Genomic DNA, 27,350 nt, shown 5'->3' with positions numbered 1-27,350 from the left:
AGAGGTTGATAGTGTGAGGACAACATGAGAAAGAGGACATCGGGAAAGGGTGCAAGCGTGAACTGGTAACAGGCAGAGATATGGTGAAAAGAAGGGATGAAAACTGTGAATGACTGTCTTATGTGTGTGATGCTAGAGTGCTAGATGTTGGGTGTTTGTTTAGGGAAAGTATGAGACGTGAGTCATGGCAGGTTGAGCGATGAAAAGACAAGGTGATGAAAGCCTTATGGAAGATGAAATCTTCGTAAAATCCAGAGCAGAGACGCCACTATATTAGGTTTATCATCTTAGCATTTCTCGTAAACGGTAAAATTACCTCTTCATACGAAATCTATGTTGTTACTGTAAGGGATGATGAAAGAGCGTGGGTTTCGCTTTACTATTTAAAACTACTTTCGATATTAACACGTCAGTGGTAAGTTCATGAAGGATAGGGAAAGTGTGGTTAAATAGTGTTATTGTTACCTGGGAAATCAAATAATAAACACTTTAGTGTTAGACTGCTTGTATGATGGTGATTATATATATATATATATATATATATATATATATATATATATATATATATATATATATATATATATATATATATATATACTTCAGTGAAGGGCGCAAATGGGGAGGTGATAACAAGTAGTGGTGATGTGAGAAGGAGATGGAGTGAGTATTTTGAAGGTTTGTTGAATGTGTTTGATGATAGAGTGGCAGATATAGGGTGTTTTGGTCGAGGTGGTGTGCAAAGTGAGAGGGTTAGGGAAAATGATTTGGTAAACAGAGAAGAGGTAGTGAAAGCTTTGCGGAAGATGAAAGCCGGCAAGGCAGCAGGTTTGGATGGTATTGCAGTGGAATTTATTAAAAAAGGGGGTGACTGTATTGTTGACTGGTTGGTAAGGTTATTTAATGTATGTATGACTCATGGTGAGGTGCCTGAGGATTGGCGGAATGCGTGCATAGTGCCATTGTACAAAGGCAAAGGGGATAAGAGTGAGTGCTCAAATTACAGAGGTATAAGTTTGTTGAGTATTCCTGGTAAATTATATGGGAGGGTATTGATTGAGAGGGTGAAGGCATGTACAGAGCATCAGATTGGGGAAGAGCAGTGTGGTTTCAGAAGTGGTAGAGGATGTGTGTGGATCAGGTGTTTGCTTTGAAGAATGTATGTGAGAAATACTTAGAAAAGCAAATGGATTTGTATGTAGCATTTATGGATCTGGAGAAGGCATATGATAGAGTTGATAGAGATGCTCTGTGGAAGGTATTAAGAATATATGGTGTGGGAGGCAAGTTGTTAGAAGCAGTGAAAAGTTTTTATCGAGGATGTAAGGCATGTGTACGTGTAGGAAGAGAGGAAAGTGATTGGTTCTCAGTGAATGTAGGTTTGCGGCAGGGGTGTGTGATGTCTCCATGGTTGTTTAATTTGTTTATGGATGGGGTTGTTAGGGAGGTAAATGCAAGAGTTTTGGAAAGAGGGGCAAGTATGAAGTCTGTTGGGGATGAGAGAGCTTGGGAAGTGAGTCAGTTGTTGTTCGCTGATGATACAGCGCTGGTGGCTGATTCATGTGAGAAACTGCAGAAGCTGGTGACTGAGTTTGGTAAAGTGTGTGGAAGAAGAAAGTTAAGAGTAAATGTGAATAAGAGCAAGGTTATTAGGTACAGTAGGGTTGAGGGTCAAGTCAATTGGGAGGTGAGTTTGAATGGAGAAAAACTGGAGGAAGTGAAGTGTTTTAGATATCTGGGAGTGGATCTGTCAGCGGATGGAACCATGGAAGCGGAAGTGGATCATAGGGTGGGGGAGGGGGCGAAAATTTTGGGAGCCTTGAAAAATGTGTGGAAGTCGAGAACATTATCTCGGAAAGCAAAAATGGGTATGTTTGAAGGAATAGTGGTTCCAACAATGTTGTATGGTTGCGAGGCGTGGGCTATGGATAGAGTTGTGCGCAGGAGGATGGATGTGCTGGAAATGAGATGTTTGAGGACAATGTGTGGTGTGAGGTGGTTTGATCGAGTAAGTAACGTAAGGGTAAGAGAGATGTGTGGAAATAAGAAGAGCGTGGTTGAGAGAGCAGAAGAGGGTGTTTTGAAATGGTTTGGGCACATGGAGAGAATGAGTGAGGAAAGATTGACCAAGAGGATATATGTGTCGGAGGTGGAGGGAACGAGGAGAAGAGGGAGACCAAATTGGAGGTGGAAAGATGGAGTGAAAAAGATTTTGTGTGATCGGGGCCTGAACATGCAGGAGGGTGAAAGGAGGGCAAGGAATAGAGTGAATTGGAGCGATGTGGTATACAGGGGTTGACGTGCTGTCAGTGGATTGAATCAAGGCATGTGAAGCGTCTGGGGTAAACCATGGAAAGCTGTGTAGGTATGTATATTTGCTGTGTGTGGACGTGTGTATGTACATGTGTATGGGGGGGGGGTTGGGCCATTTCTTTCGTCTGTTTCCTTGCGCTACCTCGCAAACGCGGGAGACAGCGACAAAGTATAAAAAAAAAAAAAAAAAAAAATATATATATATATATATATATATATATATATATATATAAAAAAAAAAATATATATATATATTTTTTTTTTGCTTTGTCGCTGTCTCCCGCGTTTGCGAGGTAGCGCAAGGAAACAGACGAAAGAAATGGCCCAATCCACCCCCATACACATGTATATACATACGTCCACACACGCAAATATACATACCTACACAGCTTTCCATGGTTTACCCCAGACGCTTCACATGCCCTGATTCAATCCACTGACAGCACGTCAACCCCGGTATACCACATCGATCCAATTCACTCTATTCCTTGCCCTCCTTTCACCCTCCTGCATGTTCAGGCCCCGATCACACAAAATCTTTTTCACTCCATCTTTCCACCTCCAATTTGGTCTCCCACTTCTCCTCGTTCCCTCCACCTCCAACACATATATCCTCTTGGTCAATCTTTCCTCACTCATTCTCTCCATGTGCCCAAACCATTTCAAAACACTCTCTTCTGCTCTCTCAACCACGCTATTTTTATTTCCACACATCTCTCTTACCCTTACATTACTTACTCGATCAAACCACCTCACACCACACATTGTCCTCAAACATCTCATTTCCAGCACATCCACCCTCCTGCACACAACTCTATCCAAAGCCCATGCCTCACAACCATACAACATTGTTGGAACCACTATTCCTTCAAACATACCCATTTTTGCTTTCCGAGATAATGTTCTCGACTTCCAAACATTCTTCAAGGCTCCCAGGATTTTCGCCCCCCTCCCCCACCCTATGATTCATTTCCACTTCCATGGTTCCATCCGCTGCCAGATCCACTCCCAGATATCTAAAACACTTCACTTCCTCCAGTTTTTCTCCATTCAAACTTACCTCCCAATTGACTTGACCCTCAACCCTACTGTACCTAATAACATTGCTCTTATTCACATTTACTCTTAACTTTCTTCTTTCACACACTTTACCAAACTCAGTCACCAGCTTCTGCAGTTTCTCACATGAATCAGCCACCAGTGCTGTATCATCAGCGAACAACAACTGACTCACTTCCCAAGCTCTCTCATTCACAAGAGACTTCATACTTGCCCCTCTTTCCAAAACTCTTGCATTCACCTCCCTAACAACCCCATCCATAAACAAATTAAACAACCATAGAGACATCACGCACCCCTGCCGCAAACCTACATTCACTGAGAACCAATCACTTTCCTCTCTTCCTACACATACACATGCCTTACATCCTCGATAAAAACTTTTCACTGCTTCTAACAACTTGCCTCCCACACCATATATTCTTAATACCTTCCACAGACCATCTCTATCAACTCTGTCATATGCCTTCTCCAGATCCATAAATGCTACGTACAAATCCATTTGCTTTTCTAAGTATTTCTCACATACATTCTTCAAAGCAAACACCTGATCCACACATCCTCTACCACTTCTGAAACCACACTGCTCTTCCCCAGTCTGATGCTCTGTACATGCCTTCACCCTCTCAATCAATACCCTCCCATATAATTTACCAGGAATACTCAACAAACTTATACCTCTGTAATTTGAGCACTCACTCTTATCCCCTTTGCCTTTGTACAATGGCACTATGCACGCATTCCGCCAATCCTCAGGCACTTCACCATGAGTCATACATACATTAAATAACCTTACCAACCAGTCAACAATACAGTCACCCCCTTTTTTAATAAATTCCACTGCAATACCATCCAAACCTGCTGCCTTGCCGGCTTTCATCTTACGCAAAGCTTTTACTACCTCTTCTCTGTTTACCAAATCATTTTCCCTAACCCTCTCACTTTGCACACCACCTCGACCAAAACACCCTATATCTGCCACTCTATCATCAAACACATTCAACAAACCTTCAAAATACTCACTCCATCTCCTTCTCACATCACCACTACTTGTTATCACCTCCCCATTTGCGCCCTTCACTGAAGTTCCCATTTGCTCCCTTGTCTTACGCACTTTATTTACCTCCTTCCAGAACATCTTTTTATTCTCCCTAAAATTTAATGATACTCTCTCACCCCAACTCTCATTTGCCCTCTTTTTCACCTCTTGCACCTTTCTCTTGACCTCCTGTCTCTTTTATACATCTCCCACTCAATTGCTCTCTCTCTCTCTCTCTCTCTCTCTCTCTCTCTCTCTCTCTCTCTCTCTCTCTCTCTCTCTCTCTCTCTCTATTTTTTTTTTTTTTTCATACTATTCGCCATTTCCCGCGATAGCGAGGTAGCGTTAAGAACAGAGGACTGGGCCTATGAGGGAATATCCTCACCTGGCCCTCTTCTCTGTTCCTTCTTTTGGAAAATTAAAAAAAAAAACGAGAGGGGAGGATTTCCAGCCCCCCGCTCCCTTCCCTTTTAGTCGCCTTCTACGACACGCAGGGAATACGTGGGAAGTATTCTTTCTCCCCTATAATGTGTGTGTGTGTGTGTGTGCGCGAAATATGTGAAGCTTAACCAGCCTTTCAGTTATTGAGCTGACAAAGATATTTGGTTCTGTGGCAGAAGAGTTATTCCGATATGTAAGGGGTGGAAGAAGTATGATTATCAAGTGTTATGATTTAATGGAACATCTGTCGATGGTGCGCATCTAGAGCTGTGGAAACTGATTTTGTTTATTAATCATTGGCTCCATAAGGTATGGGATCATCATACCGTCGTCAAATTCGAACCTGTCTTGCATTAGTGATGTTGACTGGCGCCGTTTCTGTTCGGAAAAAAAAAGAGAAAACGTGGGAATACTGTTTTGACCATCAACAGCCAGTAGGAGCCCTGGTATTGTTATGGAAATCAACGAGTCGCAATTTGGAAAGAGGAAATACAAGATAGGCCATGATGTGAGTGAGGCATTAAGAGGTAGTGCAAGAAGTTTTACGTCATTCCTCTCGTAGAAGTTGTTGGCCGTAAATGCGGCATTGCTCTGCTAATTCTACAAATTATATATCCTTCATCGCCTATCTAAACTCCTGCCATGAGAATATGACATCATCTCACCCGCTATTCGAGATCCTTTACCTCTGGGATTTCAGTGTTCACCATATGAAATGGTTAGATTCTTCCTATACGGATGGTGGAGGGATTGAAGCCCTCGCGTTCTCCAGTATTTAGAGCAAATTATCTCCTACCCCTCCCATATTCCTGGCCGCTGTGACCACTCTTCTAATATTCTGGGTCTGTTTTTTTTTCACATATATAGTCCATCCCACTGTCAGTACACAATCTCGCCTCCAGTTGGTTTACCTGATCACTCCCTTATAAATGTATCTATTGTGACGGAGCCTTCAGCAACCCCATCTAAGCGTAATTATTGGCACCTCACCAAAGCTGACTGGAATAACTTACGTAACTTCTTTTCTGATTTTCCTTAGGAAAGTTACTGTATTTTAAGTGATGATGCTTGTCTCCACCAAATGTATAGCAGAGATTATTCTTGCGAGCTTTGAAACAGTTGTTCCTCTCCCTCCAAGACGACTTCATCCAACCTTTCGTTCAACGGTTTTTGTTTTGATGCCATTCTGGCAAGGGATCAGGCATATCGTGCTTGGAAAAACTCCCCATCCTCTGGTTCCCATTCAGCTTTTATAACTGCTTGTAATCACTGCAAGCACGTTATCCGAGAGGCAAAGAGTTCCTTTATTCAAAGGTAGTGCGGTAACCTCTCCTTTTCATCCATTGATAGGTCTTTCTGGTCTATAACCAAGGGCATCTCTAACAACTTCTTTCGCTGTACCTTTCCCTCACGTTTCCGTTCTGACTGCACTACAACTCTCTGACATCGACAGAGCACCTATCTTTCCCGTTTCTCCTCTGAATCTACCTTGGATGGCTCTAACATTCCTTCTCCCCTGATGCTCCTTTTACTACTATACCCCATCCCGTAATCTCTTTTCGGACTGCCTGGAAAGCTCTTCTTTCTCTGGACACAAGCAAGGCTTATGGACCTGATGGCATCCATCCTCGTGTGCTGAAAGTGTGCCTCTGAACTTGCATCTGTGCTTGCTCGTCTGTTCCGTTTTTGTTTAAAAACTAAAATTTTTCCTTCTTGGAAACATGCGTTGCTATATAATCCCATCCCTAAGAAGGCTGACCGTTCTAACCCCTCTAACTATCGTCCTTTTGACTTGACATCTACCATTCCCAAAGTCTCTGAATCCCTCCCCAACCCCCATATCCTCAGACATCTTGGATCTCACAGTCTTCTCTCTGATTACTAGTATGTCTTCCGTAAGGCGAGATCCACTGATGATATTCTTTCCTATCTTAGTAATGTCTGGTCACCTTCCCTCAAAGGTTTGGGGAATCCTGTGCAGTTGCCCTTGACATATCCAAAGCTTTTGACTGGGTATGGCATCGGGATCTCATTTCTAAGCTCCCCTCTTTTGGCTTCCCTCCCTCACTTTGCTACTTCATAGTTAGCTTCCTCTCCAGCTGATCTATCTCTGTGGTTGTTGATAGATCAGCCTTCCCTCTTTTCTCCATCAACAGCGGTGTCCCTCAAGGTTCTGCCCTGTCCCGTACTCTTTTTCTTCTCTTTTCTTTTTAACGATTTCGTTTCCTCCACAAATAACAGTGCATTTATCTACATACTTCACTTCTGCTCCCTCTTCTCTCACTCGACCTGCATTTCGTCATGACCCAGCTTCCTCAATAAACTGGGACAGAATATCTCAGTGGTGTAGACAAAATATAGTTAGAATTATTTCCTCCATGACCCAGTTTCTACCTATCTCTTTATCGAAAACTCCTCGCAACTCTCGTCTCTCCTTTTGACTCAATCAACATACTTGGTATTATTGTAACATCCACTCTCTCTTGGAAAACTCATATTACGGGAATCGCTAAGTCTGCTTTAAAGAACTGGGTGTTCTATTTATATGTCGAAACTTCTTTTCTTCTGAACATTTGCTCCGTTTATACAAAGGATTGATTCGTCCTTGTATGGAGTACTGCTATCACATCTGGAATGGTTCTAGCTGTGCATCCTTACTTGACAGAGTTGAGTGGAAAGCTGTCCGGCTTATAAACTGTCCTAGGCTAACTTCCAAACTTGACATCCTTGCCCTACGACGCAGTGTTGGTTCTTTTTCCCTCTTCATTGGGTATTACTTAGGTTTTTGCTCCCGAGAGCTGGCTGCTTGTGTGCCTCCACGTCTAGCTAGACTAAGCAATACTCGGGTAGCTGCTGCCACACATGATTAATGTGTGGCTATCAGCAACTGAAGGGTGGGCCGTTTCGTTAACTGCTTCTTTCCCTACACGTCGAAGCTTTGGAACTCTCTACCCTATCATGTCTTTCCCAATACCTATGACTTGGCTCATTTAAACGATTTTTTTTTTCACTTCAGAGTTTGTAAATACTTTCCCTTGTCTTTTTTGTTTCCCTTTTATTGTTATCTCTAAATTTCAATTAAGACCGTCCTTGATGTAGACTTTTGTACTTGACTGGAGTCTTCAACATTTAGAAAAAAAGCTCTGAACCTCTATTACTAGTAGATGATCCTGGTAGAGAGAAAAAAAAAAGTGCCTCGTTGAAGTAAAACGTTTTTCATCAAGTTTGTACAATACTGGGAATAGAATCACAGGTTGTCATAGATAGCTGCGTAGATCAAGACTGGTAATACCTGTACCATATAATTTCTCAACCTTCTCTTTTATTAGTTATATGAGTTTGGGGCTGATTTCGCGCTCTCCGGGTCATGGTATAACGCCGCCAGTCTGTATTTTGTAAAGTAGGGCTACCAAACTGAAAGCAGTACTCAAGGTCGGGATTACTGGTAAATCGTAATGAGTGTGCATTAGTTTTTCGAAGATGAACTCAAGTGCTCTAACTACGAAACCTAGTGAACCCAGGTGCTCTAACTACGAAGTCTAGTGAACTCAAGTGCTCTAACTACGAAACCTAGTGAACCCAAGTGCTTAACTACGAAGCTAGTGACTCAAGTGCTCTAACTACGAAACCTAGTGAACCCAAGTGCTCTAACTACGAAGCCTAGTGAACTCAAGTGCTCTAACTACGAAACCTAGTGAACTCAAGTGCTCTAACTACGAAACCTAGTGAACCCAAGTGCTCTAACTACGAAACCTAGTGAACTCAAGTGCTCTAACTACGAAACCTAGTGAACTCAAGTGCTCTAACTACGAAACCTAGTGAACCCAAGTGCTCTAACTACGAAGCCTAGTGAACTCAAGTGCTCTAACTACGAAACCTAGTGAACCCAGGTGCTCTAACTACGAAGTCTAGTGAACTCAAGTGCTCTAACTACGAAACCTAGTGAACCCAAGTGCTCTAACTACGAAGCCTAGTGAACTCAAGTGCTCTAACTACGAAACCTAGTGAACCCAAGTGCTCTAACTACGAAGCCTAGTGAACTCAAGTGCTCTAACTACGAAACCTAGTGAACCCAAGTGCTCTAACTACGAAGCCTAGTGAACTCAAGTGCTCTAACTACGAAGCCTAGCGAACCCAAGTGCTCTAACTACGAAACCTGGTGAACCCAAGTGCTTTAACTACGAAGCCTAGTGAACTCAAGTGCTCTAACTACGAAGCCTAGTGAACCCAAGTGCTCTAACTACGAAACCTAGTGAACCCAAGTGCTCTAACTACGAAGCCTAGTGAACCCAAGTGCTCGAACTACGAGACCTAGCGAACTTAAGTGCTCTAACTACGAAACCTAGTGAACTCAAGTGCTCTAACTACGAAACCTAGTGAACCCAAGTGCTCGAACTACGAAGCCTAGTGAACCCAAGTGCTCGAACTACGAAGCCTAGTGAACCCAAGTGCTCGAACTACGAAGCCTAGTGAACCCAAGTGCTCTAACTACGAAGCCTAGTGAACCCAAGTGCTCTAACTACGAAACCTGGTGAACCCAAGTGCTCTAACTACGAAGCCTAGTGAACCCAAGTGCTCGAACTACGAGACCTAGCGAACTTAAGTACTCTAACTACGAAGCCTAGTGAACTCAAGTGCTGTAACTACGAAACCTAGTGAACCCAAGTGCTCGAACTACGAAGCCTAGTGAACCCAAGTGCTCGAACTACGAAGCCTAGTGAACCCAAGTGCTCGAACTACGAAGCCTAGTGAACCCAAGTGCTCTAACTACGAAGCCTAGTGAACCCAAGTGCTCTAACTACGAAACCTAGTATTTTTGGTTGATGGCTCTATGTAATTGGAGATTATGGTCCTCAAGTCTGTATTCTGCTTTTTGTTTTGTAAACCAACAAAATTCATGCTTTAGCACTTCATTTCTTTTTTACTGCTGATAAGTTGGCAATGATTGCATCCTGGGAATCTGTTCTGTCCTGTGGCTACTGTGAGGAGGTGGCTGTCTACCTGATGGGACAGGTGTCCGCTGCGGCTGCCAACTTGGCCACTGGGGACAAGAAGATAGTGCAGGACAGACGATATGCCACGCCCTAGATCCAAGATGCTTACAATTGATATGCTTTTCTTGGACGAACTCACCCTGAGCGAGTTTATGATTACAAATTCTTTTTTCACTGTATCTCTAAACATGTGACAAACCAAGACGATTTATTATAGCAAGTGTTAGCAATGTGGTTCCATGTTGACCCTCATAGCACCGCCATAACGGCGGTACATCACTTTCAGATAATGCTCGGCACCAGCGACCATGAGAGTCCTGGGTGAGTGTTCTCTGCTGATCCAGTCAGCCGCTAGTGCTTCACATCCTCACCAGCCGTGACATGGAAGCATAACAATGCAGTTACCTCTATCAAGAGATCCTGTGCAGTCTAAGAACATTGCCTTACCGTCTTGGAACATGATAATTCTCAAGACCCTTCTATACTGGAACAACTGGAAAACATAGGGAATGTTAAAGGAATATTTCCCCCGTGGCTATGGCATCATCTGCAAACATATTCAAGTATGAGCCTGATCATTCTGGGAGGCTGGGTCACCAGGTCTCGTTCGGTGATTCACCACGAGCATCAAAACATGTCTGTCGGTATGGCGTCTGAATTTTGGCTTCCATGGATCGAGAAGAACTGTGGTACCAGGACTGACCACGCCATCCGTAACCTACTTCAAGAAGGCTCCTCTGACATGCGTCTGGTGTGACCTTATTCTTATATAATATTGTATCCGGTGAAGTTCCAGGTTATCCCCCACCCCGTGTGGCGTAGTGTAAAATGCTTTATGGCAGTGCATGTGCACACTCCACTCTCTCTCTCTCTCTCTCTCTCTCTCTCTCTCTCTCTCTCTCTCTCTCTCTCTCTCTCTCTCTCTCTCGTTTTAATGGAAGTCATCGTCTTCTTCAAGTTATAAGGTCTGTTACTCATGTGACTGTTCTCATTCTTCCGTAGAGATCCCAGTGGTTCGTCACGCGTGACCTCCTTTCCATGTTCTCTCTCACTTAGGTCATTTTTCCTACGCGGCAAGTCGTCCATTGGCTTTCTGATGATCTTTTTTCCAGTAGTGTACAGACCAAATTCGTCAGAGACAGGTATGTGGTTCAGCGCCTCTTTTGTTCGCGTTTCTCATAGAATGGTATGACAGTTACCCTTTCTCACTCCCGTAGCACACTGCTTTTCTGTAGTGACATCTTGAACAGGATTTCAAGAGGTTTGTCAAGTGTGTCAGCTCACATCACCATGCGCCTTGTGCAGGTCAAGACCCTGCAGTAGTCAATGTCTTTTCTGAACATGTCATTGCTTTTTAAAACCCCCTCCCCATTATATCTCAGTGGTGTTGGGGCTTTGGTGTCTTCCACTGTGAGAACGCCCTTGAATATTTCGGTTGCTTCCCCACATATCCTTACGTCATCCTCTACAACGCTTCCCTCCGAATCTCTTCGCCATATTAGCCATGTTATTGATGAATAATGGAAAAGTTATGGGTTTTCTTGTGACTTATCCACAATAGTCTTCTTAAAGTTTCTTTGCTCCATCTTTCTAATCCTGCTATGTTTGACCCTTCGTCACAGTACATAACGAAGCTCTTTTCATTTTAACATCTTTTATTGAATCATTCCTCCTATATTAATCCCCTTTATTGTAAGTTTCACAGAACCATTCTGTACAATGCTTTTGAACCTGGCTACTGAACTACATTTTTCTTTTTTTGAACAAAGCAATTGTTGAATTTTGTGTAGTTTCCACGAATATATCCCCTCTTTAAGTTTTGTCTCATCTTTTTTAACTTCCTCGTTTACCGCATTATCAGCCTTGAGCATTACGTGATCATCTTCTCCATCTGGTATTATCACTATTGATATTCTCAGTATTAGGTTATTATGACGGCGTATCAGTCCCTCTGATCCTTCTGTATTCACTGACATGCTGGTGTAGGAAATGTTCCCGTATACATTCTCAGAGCGTTTGTATAACTATGAGAACTGAAATTCCGCCACTCTCCTATTTTTATGAACGAAATCCCCCATTATCAGTACTCCACAGTCTCTGAAAAGTACCTGTCTTACTGCTTCTTGTACCATACCGATTGCCCTTGAACGTTTTTTTTTATGTATCTGTTCTGGATCACTGAAATACTTTGGTGGATTATAAGATATGAACACCACTATGCACTTCTTTTATACAGTAACACTTCCCTCGATGTAATATACAAATGAGCCATTCCATTTTTTCCTGAAACATAAGACTATCTACCTCCTTATTTGTCTTTTCTTTCCATCGTCACTATCATGTAAGCCTCTGGACAGAGCAAGTGAGACCTGGTCCCTTTAAAAAGCTTCGTCTCTGCAATTCCAACAATATCAGTTTCGTTTTCCCATACACGATCCTTGAATTCCAGCTCTTTTCCATTTACCACTGATCCATTAGTATTTGCATCTATTACTTTCAGTCAGTATTACCATCACCCATCATTCCAGATGTTTTGAAAGTTTGGGGCCTGAACATACAGGAGGGTGTGAGGCGTGCCAAAGATAGAGCGAAACGGAACTATGTGGTGTACAGGGGACGACGTGCTGTCAATAGGCTGAACCAGAGCATATGAAGCGGTAGTGGGAAACCACGGAAAGGTCTTTAGGGTCTGGTTGCAGATATGGGGCTCTGGTTTCAGTGCATAATGCAAGACAGCTGGAGTGTGGACGTGATCGAATGAGGCCATTTCTTCGTTCCTGGCGCGGGAAATGTTGAACATGTAATATGTATATTGTGTGTGAATTCCCTCTTTGTATTGGGTGGGGAGTTTATGCTTGTGGGGCGCCATCTCTTTAAGTCTTTATTACACAGGTTCATAATCTTATGTATGATGTCTGCATTAATCATGCCCTAAGTCATTCTTTTCCATTCATTCAGCACTGTTTTACTCTAGAAGTATTTCTTTAGATCCTTTTTAACAAGTTGGTTTAATTCTATGTTATGTTCTAAGGTTGTAATGAGAGCATCTTTCACTCATCTTTTTCCCAGAGGTGAAGCCTCTTGCCTTTCACTGTAACTTAGTTTTGTTTAATTCTGGTACCATATTTGTTGCCATCTTCTGTTATCTCTGTATGTTTCTGTAGGTGCGGTGTCCTACGATCAGAAACATGTTCTAGTTTTGGTCTTGTGTAGAATACTAGCAGCTTGCTAGATGTCTCCTCATCCAAATGCTTGAATGCGAATCTTATACTTGCTAGCAGTTTGCCTCACCTTCTACTATGAAATTCTGGCGACTGGTTAGGAAAGATGTCAACTCCCAAGTCCTCACACAGAGAATGCTGAAGCTTACTTCCTGATAGATGATAATCATATTGAGGCCATCCTTCACTTTGACCAATCCTCATCACTTTACATTTTTGGATTAGATTCCATCAGCCATGTATCAGACCAACTTTGGAGTCTGCGTAGTACCCCTTGTAAGTCAGTGCAGTCTTCCCGACTTTTCGCTTTCCTCATAACGCTTCCATCATCTGCAGACATACTCAGGTAGGAAGCCATACCTTCAGACAAGTTGTTTACATAACCCAGAGTAGAACCTTGTGGCATTTCACTGGTCACCTTTATACATTTAGAGAATGCTCCTTTGACATTCGTCCTTTGTACTGAGATAATCTATCCTCTAAAAGAGTTTCACCTTTATCCCAACATGTTTAGCCATCTTAATCAGCCTTACATGTGGGAGAGTGTCAAATGCTTTCTGTCAGTCCAGATACAGACTTCCCATTTCTATCTAGGACAAAGCTCGCTCTTCGGTAGAAATCATGTCTGCACATATCAAAGACCTTTTGCTTTTTGACGTCTTGTATTAAACCCTTTGTTCATATTTCTTCCCATTCCTTCTGTATTTGAGGGTGGAGATACCCATGTTCCAACTTCTTCATGGTAAATTTCACAGAACTTGTCCCCACAAAGCCCCGGTTCTGGCGACTGAACTCCATTTCCCAGTCTGTGTTGCCTGGTTTAGGTTCGTGAAGTTTCCACGATTGTATCTTCTCTTTAAGTCTTGTTTCACATCTTCCTTATCTACCACATAGTCAGACTTCAGCATTACATGATCACTTCACCCATTAGTGTATCATGCATAATATTCTCAATCTCCATGGTAGTATGTGTGAAGATGAGATCTAAGTACTGATAGTGTATCAGTCCTCCTTTAAGTACTAATGGTGCATCATTCCTCTAAGTACTGATGGTGTATCAGTCCTCTAAGTACTAATTCTGTATCAGTCCTCCTCTAAGTACTTCTGGTGTATCAGTCCCCCTCGAAGTACTGATGGTGTATCAGTCCCCTCTTTAAGTACTAATGGTCTATCAGTCCCCTTTAAGTACTAATGGTCTATCAGTCCTTCTCTAAGTACTTATGGTGTATCAGTCCCCTTTAAGTACTAATGGTGTATCAGTCCTCTAAGTACTAATGGTGTATCAGTCCCCCTCTAAGTACTGATGGTGTATCAGTCCCCTCTTTAAGTACTAATGGTGTATCAGTCTCCTTTAAGTACTAATGGTGTATCAGTCTCCTTTAAGTACTAATGGTGTATCAGTCCCCTTTAAGTACTAATGGTGTATCAGTCCTCTAAGTACTAACGGTGTATCAGTCCCCCGTCATCCTAGTGTGTTCGGTGAAGTGCTGGTTTACGAAATTTTCTGTTTACAGTCGAAGAACTTGTCTCTCTATGAACATCTCTCACTATGAGAATCTAGATTCCCAGGTTTATCCCTGTATAATGGAAATGACCCATTACGTGCACACTACCTTATCATTTTTATATAATGAATGTCTTGCGGCCTCATGTACCATCCTGATTGTTCCGTGATTGTTATCATTGTATATTTGTTTCTGTTCATTAAAATTCTTTGTGTGTGTGTGTGTGTGTGTGTGTGTGTGTGTGTGTGTGTGTGAGTGAATAATCCATTACAACAAGTATGTGGATTGGGTTGAGTGTAAACATAGGAGAGGACTCATAAGCTCTCACCTGTTATTTGCTCTCTCTCTCTCTCTCTCTCTCTCTCTCTCTCTCTCTCTCTCTCTCTCTCTCTCTCTCTCTCTCTCTCTCTCTCTCCACACACATGTATATATATATATATGAATGTGAATTCGCAATTCAGTAAGAGTTCAATGATTTTATTTAACGTATTCTTTCCTGCACATGTTAGATTGAATTATATAACAACTGAATTGCAGTTTAATCTTCATAATTATCATCATGGGCGAAGGTTCTGGGAGCGTTGAAGAATGTGTGGAAGGCGAGAACATTATCTCGGAAAGCAAGAAATGGGTATGTTTGAAGGAATAGTGGTTCCAACAATGTTATATGGTTGCGAGCCACGGGCTATAGATAGGGTTGTGCGGAGGAGGGTGGATGTGTTGGAAATGAGATGTTTGTGGATAATATGTGGTGCGAGGTGGTTTGATCGAGTAAGTAATGAAAGGTGGTAATAAAAGGTGGTAATAAAAAGAGTGTGGTTGAAAGGGCAGAAGAGGGTGTATTGAAATGGTTTGGTCACATGGAGAGAATGAGTGAGGAAAGATTGATAAAGAGGATATATGTGTCAGAGGTGGAAGGAACGAGGAGAAGTGGGAGACCAAATTGGAGGAGGAAGGATTGGGTGAAAATGATTTTGCGCGATCGGAGCCTGAACATGCAAGAGGGTGAAAGGCGTGCAAGGAACAGAGTGAATTGGAACGATGTGGTATACCGAGGTCGACGTGCTGTCAGTGGATTGAACCAGGGCGTGTGAAGCATCTTGGGTAAACCATGGAAAGTTGTGTGGAGCCTGGATGTGGAAAGGGAGCTGTGGTTTCGGTGCATTATACATGACAGCTAGAGACTGAATGTGAACGAATGTGGCCTTTCTTGTCTTTTCGTAGCGCTACCTCGCGCACGTGCGGGGGAAGGGGGTTGTTATTTCATGTGTGGCGGGGTGGCGACGGGAATGAATAAAGGCAGCAGGTATGAATTATATATATATATATATATATATATATATATATATATATATATATATATATATATATATATATATATATATTTATGCAATGTTTCACGCCTTGGTTTCAAGGTCATTTTAAAAAAGGTAACATGTTTCATACTTTGAGACTCTTGCAAATTGTGTCTACTGCCTTTATCTTTTGAAGGTCATAGGTATATACCTATAAATTCTTGTACCTTATAACAAATGTTAGGTATGTACATGGGAATGAATAAAGGCAGACAGTATGCATTGTGTACATGTGTATATGTCTGTATATGTCTGTATATATATATATATATATATATATATATATATATATATATATATATATATATATATATATATTTTTTTTTTTTATAGTTTGTCGCTGTCTCCCGCGTTTGCGAGGTAGCGCAAGGAAACAGACGAAAGAAATGGCCCAACCCCCCCCCCCCCATACACATGTACATACACTCGTCCACACACGCAAATATACATACCTACACAGCTTTCCATGGTTTACCCCAGACGCTTCACATGCCTTGCTTCAATCCACTGACAGCACGTCAACCCCTGTATACCACATGACTCCAATTCACTCTATTTCTTGCCCTCCTTTCACCCTCCTGCATGTTCAGGCCCCGATCACACAAAATCTTTTTCACTCCATCTTTCCACCTCCAATTTGGTCTCCCTCTTCTCCTCGTTCCCTCCACCTCCGACACATATATCCTCTTGGTCAATCTCTCCTCACTCATTCTCTCCATGTGCCCAAACCATTTCAAAACACCCTCTTCTGCTCTCTCAACCACGCTCTTTTTATTTCCACACATCTCTCTCACCCTTACGTTACTTACTCGATCAAACCACCTCACACCACACATTGTCCTCAAACATCTCATTTCCAGCACATCCATCCTCCTGCGCACATCTCTATCCATAGCCCACGCCTCGCAACCATACAACATTGTTGGAACCACTATTCCCTCAAACATACCCATTTTTGCTTTCCGAGATAATGTTCTCGACTTCCACACATTTTTCAAGGCTCCCAAAATTTTCGCCCCCTCCCCCACCCTATGATCCACTTCCGCTTCCATGGTTCCATCCGCTGACAGATCCACTCCCAGATATCTAAAACACTTCACTTCCTCCAGTTTTTCTCCATTCAAACTCACCTCCCATATATATATATATATATATATATATATATATATATATATATATATATATTTTTTTTTTTTTTTTTTTCATACTATTCGCCATTTCCCGCGATAGCGAGGTAGCGTTAAGAACAGAGGACTGGGCCTTTGAGGGAATATCCTCACCTGGCCCCCTTCTCTGTTCCTTCTTTTGGAAAATTAAAAAAAAAACGAGAGGGGAGGATTTCCAGCCCCCCGCTCCCTTCCCTTTTAGTCGCCTTCTACGACACGCAGGGAATACGTGGGAAGTATTCTTTCTCCCCTATCCCCAGGGATAGATATATATATATATATATATATATATATATATATATATATATATATATATATATATATATATATATACGTTGAGTATCCCTGGGGATAGGGGAGAAAGAATACTTCCCACGTATTCCCTGCGTGTCGTAGAAGGCGACTAAAAGGGAAGGGAGCGGGAGGCTGGAAATCCTCCCTTCATTTTTTTTTCCAAAAGAAGAAACAGAGAAAGGGGCCAGGTGAGGATATTTCCTCAAAGGCCCAGTCCTCATCCTCTGTTCTTAACGCTACCTCGCTAATGCGGGAAATGGCGATTAGTATAAAATATATATATATATATATATATATATATATATATATATATATATATATATATATATATATATTTACGTTGAAATGTATAGGTGTGTATATGTGCATGTGTGGACGTGTATGTATATACATGTGTATGTGGGTGGCTTTGGCCATTCTTTCATCTGTTTCCTTGCGCTACCTCGCTTATGCGGGAGACCGACAAAGTATGTGTGGGTATGTGTGTTTGCGTGTGTGGACGTGTGTATAAGCATGTGTATGGGGGTGGGTTGGGCCGTTTCTTTCGTCTGTTTCCTTGTGCTGCCTCGCAGGCGCGGGAGACAGCAACAAAGCAAAAATATATATATATATATATATATATATATATATATATATATATATAATAGGGGAGAAAGAATACTTCCCACGTATTCCCTGCGTGTCGTAGAAGGCGACTAAAAGGGAAGGGAGCGGGGGGCTGGAAATCTTCCCCTCTCATTTTTTTTCAATTTTCCAAAGTAAGGAACAGAGAAGGGGGCCGGGTGAGGATGTTTCCTCAGAGGCCCAGTCCTCTGTTCTTAACGCTACCTCGCTGAGGCGGGAAATGGCGAATAGTATAAAAAAAAAAAAAAAAAAAATATATATATATATATATATATATATATATATATATATATATATATATATATATATATATGAATAAGCTTTTTCCCCCAAATGTAGAACTGTATTCGGTTATTAAGTAGAACTTTTAAGGCTGGGAAAGCAGTTACCGACAAGCTGGGATGTATGAACGACCGTTGGAAGACTGAGCTGCCGGTGGAACGAGGTAAGTGCTAGTTACCAGACAAGTATGTATAACTGACGTAACTTGCTGTGTAAATAACAGACACACAGTTACAATATTGCTCTATCCACACGACTTCCTCCCAACATATTTGAGACATTTTGTTACGGTGACAATTGCCCGCCTGCTCCTCACGTCATGATGGGTTCAAACTTGTGAGAAATTGATTTATGATATTTGAGAACCCAGACTTACATTGTTATAAGACTGAACAAGGAATATACAATTGACTAATTGGCAAAATGAATGTACGAAATCCCTAACGATTGACAAAATGGACCCATTTCGAGGGCTTTTGTTATCCAACTGTAAAATGAATGTAATATTGTCGACTGGCTACTAGCAAATTATGGCGTGTAACCCAAACTACTGAGTGATATATAGGGAAGGTTTGGCGGCGGCCAGCAAGCCCTCCAGCTGTGCCTGGGGCCCAGTTCATCACTCCACTGGTAAAGGCAACACGCATCCAGTACACCGATGTATGCAGGGAACAACAGCTGGTGTGGTCATACAGTGACGTTCCATTACTTCACGGTTAAGTAAATGAGACTTGATATTAAGGGCAATTTCACAAGTCTTCAATGGAGAAACAGATCTTGCTTGACTAGGGTGAACATTAGGCCAGGCTACGCGTATACAGTCTCGTTAACCCTCACTCAAGTGTTAGTGTTGAGGGTGTCGTACCGTGTCTTGGCAAGCAGCGTGTGAGTCCCGCCCCCACATGTGGGCGGAAGCGGCTCAGGTAGACCGGCTGGCTACAGGTGCATGCTCCGTGCAGGCCAACGCTCCCGTGCAGCTCGGTATGACAGTAAACCATATACACACGACAAATATTTCTTGAGCTGTTGTTCGAATGACCTGTATTACTACAAACGTTGATCATTCCGTGTACTACCAACTTACATGCTAAGAGCCAGGGCATACAAGGTCGATTCTACGCGTCTCTAAACGTTTGTGGCAACCAATCAGGGCCACGCGGACGGCAGCAACCAGCCAATCGGGGCGCGTCGCCGTCCATGTGAGAGACCAAAACATTTCACTCGAGCGTCTCGCTAACCTTCCCGCCAGTTGTCGTCTAGACATCGTGTGTGACGTTGAGAGTGTGTGTGGCGGCAGGGAGGAATTGCTCGTAGCGTGGAATTACATATTACTAGCAATCTTTTGTGATTATGAGTGTAGTGATGGAGTGATTATATTTCACCAGTGTGCCCATACAGGAGTGAATATGTTCCGCCGCCGCCGCTTGGAGTACCCTTGTCGTGTGGAGGGTTGGCTGCATATTTGTGGTAAGGATTATTAAATTAATAGATCTTGTGCTGTACATTCTTTCATTATTTACATATTCCGATGTGTTCCATAAGACAAATATGTGTGAAATAAAACGTAACCTTTCTGCACAGGCTGGATCCCCATCTCGTATCATTTACTGTACGATGAACCAGGGAACTGTTGCTTGGCCTGCTCGATATACTATACCGAAGCTTAAGAACCGATCAAAACATGTATTAGGGAAGCGCAGTATAACCCTTCAGTAAATGCTATGTTATAATGAGGGAAGAATGGCTTTCAGACTGATTCTTTGCTTGTGACTGTAAACAACAAGGGTACCCAGTTGTGGTGCTACCTGACTTACACAACTTTGGTAAAAGTTACCATTGTATTGTATGGTCGTCGGGTGTTTTTCTTCCTACTGTCAAGCCAGACTTAGAAATACGGAAGGACAATCAGCAGTGTTACAAATAGCGTAACGACGACAAACGACAGTATGTAACGATCTCGTGTTGTGTGTAACGACTGTTACCCCCTTAACCTGACCTCGATGGTACGGTTCAATATCTCTTGCCTTAATGCGACAAAACTTGAACGTATTCGTGCATAACTCTGTCCCGTGGATGGTTAACATGACTTAGGTTAGTATGAAGGTACATGGGCCTGGCAAGAGTTACATATGTGCGGCACTGCTAGTTATTTGAATTTTAACAAGGGGAATATTGAGTCAATATTTGCTTATCCTGCACCATTGAATGCATGTAATCAACCTATCCTTTCAAGCAGCGTTTCTCATTTTGAAACTTCCGTCCCACAACCAGTGTCTCGAAATAGCATAGTCCACCATGACAAAAACGTAACCTCATAAATTTGAATGCATTGTGTTATTGTTCTGAGCACTAATTGGAAAGTTAAAGCCATAGAATTGCAATGAATTTGCTCGTGAGGAATTACTGTTGCTGTATTTTTAAAAGACTATGAAAATCTGGTAAGAAAATCGAGATGATGCGGTTATTAACTAGTGAGTAGTTGTTGAGGTTGCTGGGTATTGGAAAGCATGTAATTTTTTTGAGTAATGTTTGAAATAGCTACTTGTTGAACTTTTTCGAGTCGGAGATGCTTTATATATATATATATATATATATATATATATATATATATATATATATATATATATATACGTTGGAGGCTCCGGTCATGTTAAAAGGCCGGGCCTTAATTGAAATGTGGAGAGGTGGATGAAAAGGAAGAAGAGACAAGGGAAAGTATTTACGGATCTTGGAGGGAGTAAAAAACTTTTTTTGATAAGTGCCAGATCAAGTTATTATTAAAAACATGAGAGGTAAAGAATTCCAAAGCTTCCAAGTGTAGGGAAAGAAACAGTTATTAAAACGGCCCACCCTTGAGTTCTCAACATCACACAGTGATCGTGTGATGAGCAGTGTCCGAGTGTGATGTCTTGTTCGTGGCGGGAGCACAAGCAGCGAGCTCTCACGAGCGAAAACCAAATTAGCTTATTTGCACTTATGATATTCTTATTTTCTGACCAGAATGAATATTTGTAGGAATCCCAGTGATTGCAGCGTTACTTCCGTAGGATAAGTCGGGAAATTCACAAATGAAGCTACTCAAGGAGAGTAAATTATTACTTAGAAATGGAATCACTGTGAAAGATCGGTGTTATATACGCGTGACCTTAGACAAACTTGATACAAGCTGTATCGTCGCTGGTGCAAAACAGTGTGATACGTGTTGTCATAATCATACTAAAGCAGTTATATTGCGCTTGTGGACCAAATTGTTTCAGTAGCTGACAACATTGTTATGACCAGATGAAGGATGAAACATTTCAAAGAAGTGCCAGTTATGACTTGCCGCTCTGAAGTTACGCACTAAACCGGAGCGCGACCTTTGGGGTGTAAAGAGGAAAGAGGTACTGCGTTTGGTCCTTTGTAATAGAGACAATTGTACGATGTGTGTTGGCTGGACGTAACCTTTACGAACGTAGAGGCAATTGTACGATGTGTGTTGGCTGGACGTAACCTTTACGAACGTAACCTCGCCGGGCTAGAGACAGGATATATTGCCTAATACATTATGATGTAGTCATATGGTTGTGCTCTACCAGATTACTTTAACACTTAGAGGATCAAATGGGAGTTTGGTAATCGAGTATTTGAATGTATTTCATGGTCGCCAGGAGAACATAATGATTCGTAAAGAATTTGAACCAGTACTGCAGGCATCCCACCGTACTGTGGCTAGGTCCATTTTGTCTTGTCATTAGACTTCTGAATTCTAAAACCTGAATCACGATGAGCGCAGAGAGGTACGGACAGATTGTGCTGGACAGACTTCATCAGACATGCTTAGTAGCAGCAGTTCTGAGAAGACAGTAGGAAGATATACTGAAAAACCTAAGCTTTCTGTTTTATCTAGAGGTAGGTGAAGGCCAGTATAGAGCGTACGGACAATACATGACATAGGAGGGTGACAGGGTGGGCCCTGGGATGTGGAAGGTACCCCTTCCAGCCAGAACAGGATGGAGATGTAGGACACATCAAATACCAAGGTGAAAATTACTAAATTACACTAAACCTACCAAGATTTTTTTATTCATTTTTTAGTTTATCTGCTGATGTAAGAGAGGTAATACAGGCGACTGTCGACTGCGCTGAAACGAAATGTTTGAAATTTTCGTGGGGTAAAAAGATTATCTGTACATACTGTTGTCTGTGCTTAACCGGAGTTTGTGGACGTATTTCGCTCTTGGTGAGAAAGCTAAATTTGTCAACTTAGTGCATTTGTTCTGTTGTGGTAAACCAGGGGATAACTAATACAGTTGTAGACCCCAAACACGCAAGCCCATTAAATTGGTATATTTGTAAACCCCGCGATGAATAGAACAGCTGCAAAGCCAGGCACGCCAGCCTAGCGAGAAATTATATTTGAAGAACCCCTGCATGAGAGTCTACTGGGTTTGAAGTTGTACATCTTAGTCACAAAAGTTGTAAACCTAAGAACGCCCATCTAGTGGTTTGGTATGGATGTAAACTCAGAGATGATTAGTGCAGTTGTGCTGGCTCGGTGCATTCGTGATAAGCCTAGACGCTAAGTTATTGAACTGGGACCCGTCTCGTAATGAAGTATGAGCTGCCAGCTTGTTACAGGCATGATGATAAGAGGCACTTGTTTTCGAGGTAGCGCAAGGAAGCAGACGAAAGAATGGCCCAACCCACCCACATGCACATGTATATACATACACGTCCACACACGCACATATACATACCTATACATCTCAGCGTATACATATATATACACACAGACATATACATATATACACTATACATAAATCATACGGTCTGCCCTTATTCATTTGCGTCGCCACCCTGCCACGCATTACATGACAACCCCCTCCCCCCGAATGTTTGTTTCCTTGCGCTACCTCGCTAACGCGCGAGACAGCGACTAAGTGTAATGATGTATGTATATAGTATTGTTGTCTTTTCCTAGCGCTACCTCGCGCACATGCGGGGGAAGGGGGTTGTTATTTCATGTGTGGCGGGGTGGCGACGGGAACGAATAAGGGCAGACAGTATGAATTATGTGCATGTGTATATATGTATATGTCTGTGTGTGTATATATATGTATACGTTGAGATGTATGGATATATATATGTGCGTGTGTGGACGTGTATGTATATACATGTGTATGTGGGTGGGTTGGGCCATTCTTTCGTCTGTTTCCTTGCGCTACCTCGCTGACGCGGGAGATAGCGACAAATTATAATAAACAAAAAAAAAAGATATATATATATATATATATATATATATATATATATATATATATATATATATATATATATATATATATATATATATATAATTACAGAGGTATAAGTTTGTTGAGTATTCCTGGTAAATTATATGGGAAGGTACTGAGTGAGAGGGTAAAGGCATGTACAGAGCATCAGATTGGGGAATAGCAGTATGGTTTCAGAAATAGTAGAGGATGTGTGAATCAGGTGTTTGCTTTGAAGAATGTATGTGGGAAATACTTAGAAAAGCAAATGGATTTGTATGTAGCATTTATGGATCTGGAGAAGGCATATGATAGATAGAGATGCTCTGTGGAAGGTATTAAGAATATTTGGTGTGTGAGGCAAGTTGCAAGAAGCAGTGAAAAGTTTTTATCGAGGATGTAAGGCATGTGTACAAGTAGGAAGAGAGGGAAGTGATTGGTTCTCAGTGAATGTCAGTTTGTGGCAGGTGTGCGTGATGACTCCATGGTTGTTTAATTTGTTTATGGATTGGGTTGTTAGGGGGATGAATGCAAGAGTTTTGGAGAAAGGGGCAAGTATGCGGTCTGTTGCGGAAGAGAGGACTTAAGGAGTGAGTCAATTGTTGTTTGCGGATGATACATCGCTGGTGGCTGATTTGGGTGAGAAACTGCAGAAGCTGGTGACTGAGTCTGGTAAAGTGTGTGAAAGAAGAAAGCTGAGAGTAAATGTGAATAAGAGCAAGGTTATTAGTTACAGTAGGGTTGAGGGACAAGTCAATTGGGAGGTAAGTTTGAATGGAGTAAAACTGGAGGAAGTGAAGTATTTTAAATATCTGGGAATGGATTTGGCAGCAGATGGAACCATGGAAGCGGAAGTGAGTCACAGGGTGGGGGAGGGGCGAAGGTTCTGGGAGCGTTGAAGAATTTGTGGAAGTCGTGAACATTATCTCGGAAAGCAAAGATGGGTATGTTTGAAGAGGAATAGTGGTTCCAACAATGTTATATGGTTACGAGTCGTGGGCTGTAGTTAGAGTTGTGCGGAGGAGGGTGGATGTGTTGGAAATGAGATGTTTGAGGACAATATGTGGTATGAGGTGGTTTGATTGAGTAATGAAAGGGTAAGAGAGAATTGTGGTAATAAAAAGAGTGTGGTTGAGAGAGTAGAAGAGGGTGTATTGAATTGGTTTGGTCACATGGAGAGAATGAGTGAGGAAAGATTGACAAAGGTTATAAGTGTCAGAGGTGGAGGGAACGAGGAGAAGTAGGAGACCAAACTGGAGGAGGAAGTATATATATATATATATATATATATATATATATATATATATATATATATATATATATATATATATTCTGTGGACTGTTTATTGATACCATTAGAAAATATTGGTGTCAAATAAAGGGCTCTTGGCTGTAAGTCACATTTTTCATCTACCAAGACTTGCGAAAAGTGATTGCGTGGAGAAATGCATGAGGAACTCCCTTATCTACATTATCAGTAGGATAGGCCAAAAATTTACATGAAAAAGGGAAATTCCTCTCAGGTCTAGCTTGCACCAAGGAACGTTACAATGTGATTGAGATGTCTCGTGTTAATTAAAAACCTCAAGTGGACTCGTTAACCTGTAAGCAAACACATGTACATGAATACACATGGAGTTACACCTGTTGGTGTGGTAGGACACGACCCTCCCAACGTCCCCAGACGTGGCTGATGTCTTCGCCTTGCACCCGACTCCCCACGGTCCGCGGGGTGGCTGAGATCGATGAGTGGCGGCTCACCTGGTCGCTACGGTTGAGTATATTGGTTGGAGATGATACAGATAGCCGGGGAGTGGCAGGTCGGTAGCTTGCTGTAGTAGTAAATGTGTTGTGCAGACTACATGTAATATTATTTGGCGGGAATTTGATCTGACTGATATGTCGAAACAAATGAAGGAATGGCAGCTACGCCGATGTATGACCTGATCTACACAGTTTAAGAAGTTAGAAGTGTGTTTAGATAAGTATGTGAGCAACGAAGGGAGGTGATGGGTGTTTTGTAAGAAAGGTTATCCAAAGTGAAGACGCGGTCTGAGTGAGGGATGTGGAAGAAAGGCTGTGTACAGCGAAAAGTAAAGAAAAATTAGATCAGAGATTCATCCTATGGAATGGAATGATACCAGTGCAGCTTGTGTAACATGGTAAATATCTGTATATAGAGGAATTTGTATTGAAACTGGCGCACATGCTGGTATGGACTGTTCGTTGGTTTTGATGATAATGATTACCTCGTTACTGGTTAATAAAGGGGAGTTCCACGTCTTTGGCAGCTAATTTAATGCTATATTGAAAATGTTGGGGAAACCTATGGAGATAAAATTTGATACCAGCAAAGATTGTCGCTTTCCGTAGATTGTATCGTGCGGCATTATGTTGTTCGGCTCTGCTTAGTACTTGTTTGAGTTTGTATGATATTTTTGCAGCAGGTACACATTCAGTTGGGTTACTGAACACTGAAATTATGCTTCTAGATGAGGCTTCCAGAAAGGAGAAAGAATACTGTTCACGTATCTTTGACTTGTACCATGCGACCAAGGGGCAGGAGTCTTTCTCCTTTAACCAGCTCTTACTCTGAATGTAAACGTAAATTTCCTGCTCAGTTCATCAACTGGTAGTGTGTGGGTTGGAAATTTTCCTCTTCTGTGTTGCCTTCTTAAGGCAAGAAGAGAAGACGAAGCCAAGCGTGGCTAATTTCTTTAAGGCTCAGGTGTTTGTACCTGATGCAGCCTCGCTAAGGCTAGAAAGTATGAAAAAGAAATGTTTAGAGGATTCATAGAATGCAATTATTACAGAGACTGAGAGTTATGGATACAGTAATTAAGGAAGATGTAAGAGATATTTTACGTTTTTTTTTCTTCTGTATCTGTTGTCTGTCTGCTGTATACGTGGAATCAGTCAAGGGTATACAGCCTCTCAGGTCACTCATGCACACCATGTTCAGTTTGTTAGAGTAATATGGAGCTCCACATCAGTCTGTGAACTTCACTTTACTCATTTTCCACGTTATGACGACCCGTCATGTGAGACGGGCGTCTCCGTTCACACCTTCGATCACAACACACTTCAAGCATCCTTGTCTGAACTTCTCTTGAGCTTTACTCAGTTCTCCCGTGGGCTACCTCCCCTCTTCGTACGTTAAAGCATTCCTTTTTTTTTTTTTTTTTGTCCAAATCCCCAGTCACGGATACAAGTCCTCATTGACATCAGATCTCGAAGGAAACGGTAAGGCGAAAAAATATAGAAATGGTTAGATACTCTTACAATGTAGAAAACCGGCCTTTTTGAGAGGATCAGGTCGCAACTGTTGAAAAAAGCAGAAGGTAAAGAGTTCCAAAGCGTATCGGTGTAGGAAAAAACATGAAGGTCAACGACCTTCTAAGAGCTGCCATCGGCCAGACAGTTATGTGATGTATTGGATTGCCAAGTATTGAGTGATTTACCTAATGGTATAAGCATGCAAGCAGCCAGGTCTCGAGAGCAGGAGCCGGAGGAGCATCTATGGGAGAGGGAAAGAGAATCGACAATGTGGCGTTGTGCAAGAGGATGAAGGTCTCTGAGTTCAGATTGAGAGAGTTGATAAATCGGATTACTTGAAATCGCTCGAGATTCGACTTCCGAGAACAGCACCACATACAAGAAATAATTGATTACTTCTATAATTGGAGCGAATGATCAGAAGATATTTCAGCACCTGAACACGATTCGTAGTTTTAGAGAGGCAGACTTTGCTATGTGGGGTTTCCAAGATAGGTTATATATTACAGACACCAAGTTGCTTTATTGTGTT

General features: G+C 42.0%; 1 long non-coding RNA gene across 1 annotated transcript in view; it reads left to right on the top strand.

Moving 5' to 3' along the window:
* The window catches only part of LOC139755973 (uncharacterized), a 166,339-nt gene that overhangs the window by 73,907 nt on the left and 65,082 nt on the right, over nucleotides 1–27,350 (top strand). The gene's annotated exons all lie outside the window — the stretch shown is intronic.

This window comes from Panulirus ornatus, chromosome 20 (assembly GCF_036320965.1).
Source record: "Panulirus ornatus isolate Po-2019 chromosome 20, ASM3632096v1, whole genome shotgun sequence".
NCBI classification, from domain to species: Eukaryota; Metazoa; Arthropoda; class Malacostraca; order Decapoda; family Palinuridae; genus Panulirus; species Panulirus ornatus.
The sequence above is the reverse complement of the archived record's forward strand: the minus strand, read 5'-3'. Positions and strand labels throughout refer to the sequence as shown.